The sequence below is a fragment of the Hyperolius riggenbachi genome, chromosome 10 (assembly GCF_040937935.1).
Source record: "Hyperolius riggenbachi isolate aHypRig1 chromosome 10, aHypRig1.pri, whole genome shotgun sequence".
Lineage (NCBI taxonomy): Eukaryota > Metazoa > Chordata > Amphibia > Anura > Hyperoliidae > Hyperolius > Hyperolius riggenbachi.
The window spans coordinates 133668288-133677454 of NC_090655.1; the positions used below are offsets into that span (position 1 = coordinate 133668288).

At 43.0% G+C, this 9167-nt stretch overlaps 1 protein-coding gene across 4 annotated transcripts in view; it reads right to left on the minus strand.

Moving 5' to 3' along the window:
• Positions 1–8958, minus strand: part of CHST3 (carbohydrate sulfotransferase 3) — a 174311-nt gene extending 165353 nt beyond the window's left edge. For 3 of the 4 annotated variants that reach the window (XR_011024524.1, XR_011024525.1, XM_068258170.1), the window contains exon 1: positions 8410–8958. The gene's annotated coding sequence lies outside the window, so the exon portion shown is untranslated. Of the gene's footprint in view, positions 1–8197; positions 8258–8409 lie in introns of those variants that run through there. The other variant, XM_068258171.1, reaches the window with a different exon arrangement.
• Positions 8959–9167: the final 209 nt, after the last annotated feature.

The following is a 9167-nucleotide window of genomic DNA, read 5'->3' on the forward strand; positions in this document are numbered from 1 at the left end:
TATCTATACTGCGGCACTATACTAGCTATACTGGGGCACTATACTAGCTATACTGGGGCACTATACTAGCTATACTGGGGCACTATACTAGCTATATTGGGACACTATACTAGCTATACTGGGACACTATACTAGCTATACTGGGGCACTATACTAGCTATACTGGGACACCATACTAGCTATACTGGGGCACCATGCTAGCTATACTGGGGCACTATACTAGCTATACTGGGGCACTATACTAGCTATACTGGGCACTATACTAGCTATACTGGGACACTATACTAGCTATACTGGGGTAACTATGCTAGCCATACTGTGCACTATACTAGCTATACTGGGCACTATAATAGCTATACTGGGCACTATACTAGCTATATTGGGCACTATACTAGCTATACTGGGGCACTATACTAGCTATACTGGGGCACTATACTAGCTATACTGGACACTATACTAGCTATACTGGGACACTATACTAGCTATACTGGGACACTATACTAGCTATATTGGGACACTATACTAGCTATACTGGGGCACTATACTAGCTATACTGGGGCACTATACTAGCTATACTGGGGCACTATACTGGGGCACCATGCTAGCTATACTGGGGCACTATACTAGCTATACTGAGGTAACTATACTAGCCATACTGGGGCAACTAAACTCCCTATACTGGGGCAACTATGCTAGCTATGCCGCCACACCCAAGCCCTCCCCCCCAAAACCAAAACCCGCTGTGCATGACACTGTACACTACACTAGGATGCCACCCATCCCCCTCCCGAGACCACCCCCCACCCCCCCTGGTCCCCAGAGAAAAATTTGGTAAAAGTGGTCCCTGGGCCGGAAAAGATTGGGGACCCCTGTCGGACGCCACAGTCCACACACTATTGTTCAAGCTCAGGGGTACATTGTGAATTTAGTGCTAAAGCTTGTTTTGGCAAAAATCGTGAAAAAAAATTGAAATCACAATTTTTGACAGAAAAATCGCAATTTTAATTTTTACCCAAAATCGTGCAGCCCTATGGCCCACACACTGCAGTCGAGATCCTATGCGTTCTCCTTCACTAATCGAGCTGATCAATGTTAAGCCCCCATGCTCAGAAACCAAAAAATCGATTCCATGTAGATCAAAATCGTATGAACAGCAACGGAATCTTTTACCATGGACTGATATTTTCCATCCTGTCCAACTATATAAATTTGTCGATTCGACTAAATATTGGCCAATATCCATTGAAGAATCACAGAATGAAACCTAATCGATTATACCTGATAAAATAATTGAATTAAATGGTTGATCAGACAGAAAAACCGAGAAATGTGTGGGCACCTTAGCTTTAGCGTGATATCTCAACAAAGGATTGTTAGAGTTCAGCAGTATATGATGATGGCATTGTGAGGGTGGGAGTAGAGGACAGTGCTAGTCTTGTTATATAGGATGGGTCACTGTTACACATACCGCAGAAGTAATGGTCTGTGTTTAGGTACCTACATACTGCACAATACTTTTAATCGATTAGATCAGGGGTCCCCAAACTTTTTCAGTCAAGGGCCAAGTCAACATACTTCAGACTGCTAGGGGACCAGAACATACATAAAATAATCTTGAAAAACATTAAAGTGAATCTAGGTATTGATTTCCCCCAATCATACCCGGAGGAAAACTCCCAGCAGCAGCCATTCAGTAATATGGCGCCGAAAAGCATCTTTGTGCACTAGACAGTGAAGCATACCCAGGTGACAACCTGCCATCCAGTTAGACAGCAGTGTGACCTGATGCAGAATTGGATTGGAAGCCAGCAAATTACTGCTAGCTGGCTTCTACAGTATTTGGATGGGTGGTGCCAGCACTGCTATTCTATATGCGGGCCGACAATATTTAAAGGTGCAGTGGGCCACATTTATATATTATACATTTTGTGTTTGGGGGCCAGTGAAAAAGCCTTGGGGGGCCACATTCAGCCCACGGGCTATAGTTTGAGGACCACTGGATTAGATGTTAGATTTGATGAAATCAATAAAGCTGCACAAAATCTTTAAGGCCCAATTGACCAATGCTTTTTTAATTTACCAAAGACTGATCAGGAAATGCTATTCATAGTTTAATTGGCTGTGGGGCACTACTTGCTCGTCCTTTGGTCATTGTTCCCCCTTTTCTCTTCATAGCTTATAATTGAGCAATATATCTGTCCAGCCATCATGATTACTTTGTTGCCCAAAATGAACATTCAACAATCATTTTGGTGACATCTATTAAGTCTGTGTACAAAACTTTAAACCAGCTCTCATCAAGACCTCATATCTGAGCACCTCCAGTTATCTAAAGCCGATTTCACATTTAAATTGAGTTAAAAAAAAATCTCACTGAACCAAAAGATATAAAGAACTAGGGCACTCTTCTCTGATGTTTTATTGAAAGATCGATCAAAATTGAGGGTCATATTCGAGGGTCATATTCAGCAAACGCCGGTAAAATTACTGTGCACACACAAAGCATGTCATATACGTAGCTGTTTGCATAACGTGCACTAGCAACACACGTTACCTAGGTAATGTAAGTTTCGCTCATTTGCACAACGCGTGCTACGTAACCCTTATAAAATTGCAATTAACTGACGGAGTTGATGGCCTGCACAGTTTAACCTTCCGTCAAGTATTACAAAGCTAGCAGTGGTATTTCACTAACCAATATTCAAACAGATTTCTGCTGATGCTGTTGTCTGATTGATTCCAAGTGATGTAGGTAAATCATCAATATTAGGTTGATACAGATTATTTATGTGCCCTCGTAAAAATCTAATAATCTATAGGAGTCTTAAGAGAGGGATCATACTTAAAGCAAACCTGAACTGAAAACTAAAAGTCAAAGCAAACATACACAGGTCATACTTACCTCCCATGTAGTCTACTCCTCAACCTGTTTCTCCTCTCCTGCATCCTGTTTGTCCACGGTGATTAATGGAATTCTCCGACCTCCATTTTGAAATTGACCATTACCCCATAACAGCTTTCTGGTCAGCACACTGTTAAATTTACATTGTATTATCAATAATACACAATTGGGGGCACTCAATTGTCTAACTCCTTGTTTTACATATCTATTTATTTGGTTTCAGGTTCCTTTTAAGCAGTTCAGTGGGGTTTTGCCGCAATGCAAAATCGCATGCGAAAATGCATACACCGTAGCTATTTTTTATGGGGCTGCTGAATTTTCAGTAGGCATCTGCGATTCTGCATATCACTTAAACAAAGAGAAAATCTGCACCACTTTTTGGCGAATGTGAGTGGCTGAATAGTGTAATTATTAAGTGCTCTGCCTCTGACACAAGAGACCTGGGTTCAAATCTAGGCTCTTCCTATGAAAGTAAGCTAGCACCTATTCAGTAAGGAGTTCTTGGGCAAAACTCCCTAACACTGCTACTGCCTTTAGAGCGAGCCCTAGTGGCTGCCTTGCAATTGCTTTGAGACTAACGGGAGAAAAGTGCTATACAAATACTGGAATTATGATTTCTCATTAAAAACACTGCCTACTACTATACATATAGTGCGCAGAAAAAGGCTTGTGGGAATCATCTGTGGTTTCCGCAGACACAAGTGTGATGCTAAGCGCCTAAGTGTTCTTTAACCTGTCTTATAATTGTTAGCCTGTGGGCATCTAAAGACATAAACCTGAACTGTATAAAAAGTTGTGGAATATTATTCCATAGATAAATGACTTCCTTTACAATAACCTCACAGGTGAATAATGTGTGCTGTCCCTTCAGACAGTTAGGGTAAAATGAATACCATTTTGCAGATTGTTATTTAGGGCCCTTTTCCACCAGCGCGTTTGCGCTGGCTGAATCGCAAAAACGCAAACCGCTAGCAATTTTACAAACAATTCTTCCTAGTGAGCCGGAATTGTATCTAAAGTAATACAAGATCACTTAAAATACAGTAGTATAGTTCCACCCCTGGTATAATATCAGATTCAATCTACAAAGGATATATGACGGGGTTTTAAATGAACAAAAAGTCTTTTATTCTTCAGTTTTCCAATTTCTTCAAGATTGCGGCCAATTTCTTCAAGATTGTGTCAGGCAGTCCTTTTTTATGATGTGGAGTTCTGTATTGTATCTAAAGTGATTAAAGTTATCATCCCATAGGCCTCATTTGCTTAATTACAATAATGTAAAGAGGGGCACAGCAATTTTACAATCGCTACGGTTTGCTTTTTAACATAGGAATCGCGGTAGGTCATTTCCACTACCGCGATTCGTTTTTGCCGGGAACGCGAACGCGCGGCGGAGCGATATTTGCCGCAATTTTGCTATGCAGTGCATAGCATAGCAAAATCGCGGCCGCGAACGTCGGGGAATCGCCGGTAATTGCGATTCAGCAATCGCTAGCGTTCAGCGTGAACGCTAGCGATTGCTAGTGGAAAAGGGCCCATACTGTCACCCAGCAGTGTAGTGATGTAACTGAGTCCTCTTGTGTTATCCATTAGAGAGCTTCAGACAGGAAGCGTGACCTTCATCTCCCGCCACACCAATCTGATATGAGGCAAAAAAGGCTCTTTTGTTCTCAAACACCTGTCTGAAGCAGGAGGATGCCAATTTGGTATTGTCAAGCATCCCGCCACCTCATTATTCAGCTCCATCTAATAACTATTTTGGAGGAAGGTATTTGAATGCTTCAAGCTTCAATATTTAAAAAACAATTCTTCCTAGTGAGCGGGAATTGTATCTAAACTGATTAAAGTTATCATCCCATAGGCCTCATTTGCTTAATTACAATAATGTAAAGAGGGGCACAGCAATTGGGCCCATGCTGTGAAATATATTTCCTGTGTAAAAGACAACAGTTTTGGCCTTGGTTAAACTTTTGCTGTTCTGTCAGCACTCCAGACACATGGATGTGTTCACAAAGGATCCATAAGCTTAGCTTCAGAGCTTGGGGCTTTGAAGTTTCTTTTCCTTTTGGCATGTTTTAAGTGAATGCAAGCAGAAAGCACAGGGCTTTAATGCTTAGCAAACAACTGAAGACCCTTGAGCTCCATTCATGCCCAGACTGCTCTTTGGTACGGCCCTCTCTATCAAGCTTAGGACAGCATCTCTTCCCAGCTTCCTATTGGGAATCAATTACAATTCCAACACTGCAATTAGTCCCCCTGTATGCATGTAAGATACACAAGACCTAAACTGTTGTGTATGGTTCATTTTTCACATAAGGGACGCCATAGTTTAATGACTTAGGTAGGATATGATGTAAGTACTGTTCCCTAATGACAGCATGTATTGCAGGGGGGAGAGTTCTGGTGTGCTGCAAAAAGTGGATGACGGGCGCTGTTTTGTACTGTAAAGAATCAAATGGGAATTTACTATGATGTGGAGAAAATGAATGTTATAGCTTCCTGAGTCATACACGATAACATTATCCAGATGTTTGAGCTGTGAGCTTCCCTTTAAGAAGGAGAAATGTGATAAGTGCGCTATTCTGTGCCACGTACCCTGGAGCTGCAATCAATGTACAATACTCCACTCACTTAGCTAATGTCTGCTACAAACTACTCACACCTACACCACAGAGGCCAAGACATCACAGGGGAGAAAAACTCTGAAAAATAGAATTGTCAAAATGTTTGCAACATGAAAACTAGAAAATGAGGTTACACTGCACTACCTGCAGCTGGTTAGTTTATCCAAGAGTGACATTTCAGTCATTGGAGGACTGTGATAGGCTAAGTCACCCATCAGATTATTACATTTCTTGTCATGTATTTCCTACATGGTCCTACATTTAGAGTTAAGCTAAATACTCATCTAACGAGGCAGGAAGATGGATCACAACGCCGTCCCCTGACGAGAAGCATTCTCTTATTCATCTTCCTGCCAGCAGGTACACATGACCTGACATGACGAGTGTGAACAAGAGTGCAAACAACCATGGCACGGGAGTCATCGGGAATCTTAATTAAAGTGTACCAGAGACGTAATTAAACAAAGGTTTTATACATACTCGGGGCTTCCTCCAGCCCTATGCCCGCGGATTGCTCCCACGCCGCCGTCCTCAGTCTTCTCCAGCTCCGGTACCGGTCCCATAAGATTTGTCAGTCGCAACCAGTCTGCGCAAGAAAAGTGTGCCCTTTACATATCTCTGCGGCGGCCACAGATACGTAGTGGGCGCACTTTTCTTGCGCAGACTGGCCGCTACTGACAGAACTTACTGGACCTGGTACCGGAGCTGCAGGCAGCAGAGGACGGTGACATGGGAGCAATCCGCGGGCATAGGGCTGGAGGAAGCCCCAGGTATGTATAAAACTTTATTTTAGTACGTCTCTGGTTTGCTTTAGAAGGTCGGTATTGCTTCACATCACCAAACGTCGTTCATGTAATTGCACGCCTGTACCCACATTGCGAGATCACGAAAACGATCGCTCATTGCTCCAAAAATCCCTGGTCATCGGAAAAATCGTTATAAAAATTGCGTAGTGGGTATTAGCTTTCAGATCTACCTCTATTTATATCCAATATTGGTCTATAATGGTTTAATATGGCAAGCCATAGATACTTCCATAATCGAAAGTCGATAGGGTGGGTAATAGTAAACATTTCTATCCCCTTTGCTCGATGCAGTACAATGCAATGAGACTATCGAATATCGACCCAGCGTCACTCCATAAACTCCTCCCACCGTCTCTACAAAGTTGTTTTCCAATACACCCAATTATGTTTTCAATCAATAAATTGCCCAAAAGGTATCAAAACCTGAATGTTCGATCAGCCAAGATGGAGGCAACAGATACTCAGCAGATTTGGGGAAGTGATGGTGTCAGCCAGAAAAAGCAAAACGTACGTACAGCCTGAAAGAGTACTTGGGAATACAGGTACAGCAATCTAAATTCTGAACTCCCTGACATATACTGTATATAAAAATGACACAACCCATGAAAACCTAACTGCCAACAGGACCATGGATAGGATCACCTTCTATCTCACCTCTCAGCTAGCAGACAAAGATCTCATCTCAGAGTCCTGGGTGAGCGCAAGATAGTAAACTTCCCAGCATCTTACAAGTACTGAGATACTAGTTTTGGGTGGGCTGGCCCTTTAAACCTCAAAGTGACATCTGTCATCACTGAGTGCAGGCACTTCTGACTAGCCATTAGGGCACACATTCCTCTATGACACATCATAGCTGCAGGGAAAATAAGGTGAGCAACCATGCATTGCTTCTGCAAGAGACACATATTAAGTGAGCGATACTATGACAGTTTAACTTTGCAGAGTGCAGCCACAGGACTATCTACAGTAAAGTACTTGGGAGTGGAGTTTACACATATAACTGTAAAAACAGTGGTGTTAGGCATAACCTACATACTGCTGTCTGTATTTAAACATCATATCAGCTGAACATGCCAGGCTGATGTCAAAGACATGCTGCATAAGAATTCTATAGTTACAGTTTGTAGTACTGTTTTATTAGTAGAGTTTTATAGTTACAGTATGTAGTACATAAAGAACTGTAATAGAGCAATCACTCTGGTGCAGAATGATCTCTATTCACACATCAGTTTTACATGTCACTCTGACTAATGTATACCTATTGCCAGTAACACATACCAGGCTGCCTACCACCAAATACAGTATAAGCATTTTATAGGAAGTACCTAACTTAGCAGTCGGGAAGACCCTATATGTCATGCCTAAATCCCATTTATCACCAACGGCACACGATGGCCTGGCATCCAGCTGTGAGCTGCAGACTTGTCTTAAAGGGAAATGCCTTATTAAAGAGAATGGAAAATTCGTAAGTTGATCGGAAAATGTTTGGGGATCGATCGGAAATCACATCGGACATGTTGGAAATAATCGATCTGACAGTAAATCTGTCAAAAATCTCATAGTGTGTACCTAGCATAACACCGATTATCGTCCAAACGATATGAACACGTCTTTTACCAGCGTTCTACATGGTCGAAGATCGCTGTCTTTTACTAGAGATCTACATGGATGATGATCACTGTCATCTTTCTTTTTTACGATTTTCGGCCATATAGTCCTTCCTTGTTTGTTTTAAGCTACAGTGGTCGAGCGTGTGTATGGAGCTTTATAAAGTTTATGTAAAAGTGCCAAAACAAATCAACAATCGTAAGGAAATTACGTAGCCACATTCACAATGCAAGATGTAGATCAAAAACCATGCAGACCTGTGCAGATTCATTCACTGGCGAGATAACTGTTCTCATGGCTGCTGGGATGCTGACCCGCGGCATGTGCAAACAGGAGTGATTAGAGCACAATTGGTAAGACATTAGTAAGCAGTGTGCTCCAGGGAGGAAGCGTGTAAAGTTGTAATTTGGGTATAGCGAGCCGCAGCCGAGCTCCCCCTTCCTGCTCGCTAATAGCAGTGTGTACTCACAGTATATATATATGTAGCGAGAGCATCCAGCCTCCGGATCCCCTCCTCACTGGTCCACGTTCTTATCTGAAGCCTCCATAGCTATGGGAAGTCTATTTAAGATCCAAGCTGGGTGACACATGGCCCAGGGGTGGTCCCCAGACAGCGGGCAGCCCGCATGCTAGTAGCAGACAGCTCCCACTCCAGCGAGCCGATAGAAAGATCCTTCTCCAATGCCAGAAATCTAGGCATCCACCCCGTCCTTTCTTTCAGATCATCAAGAGGGAGAAGAGCATAAAAGGACGGAATTTCCTGAGCAGATGCAGCAAAGGGTAACTATTCATCAGGCGCTGCTACTTCAAAGTCTTTCTTTCTCGCTTTCAACTGATGGCTTCAACACACCCCCTAAGAGAGTGGTGGATGAAGTTCTGAGCTGGGTGAGAACTTGGTGAGTGTTTCGACTGGAGTGCATCATCTCAGAGATCCGTCTGTGCCCATAGGTGGAGCCTAGACACGGTTCCCTATGTCACCACCCTCCTTCTCCGTCTCTGCTCTACTTCTCATCTGTCCTTCAAGAGCTGCTCTCCTCCTCCGACCTCATGAGCTCCTTCTTCTTCCCACCCATCAGTGCCCCCCTCCTCCATAGAGCAGCACCACGTCCTCCCTCTCCCCTTCTCCAGGGATCCCTACGAACAACGACCTCTCTGTTAGCTTTGTCTCACCCCAACACCAAGTGCGCTCTCGGACTGTTTGGCTCTCCTCTCAAGGAATAAAAGTCA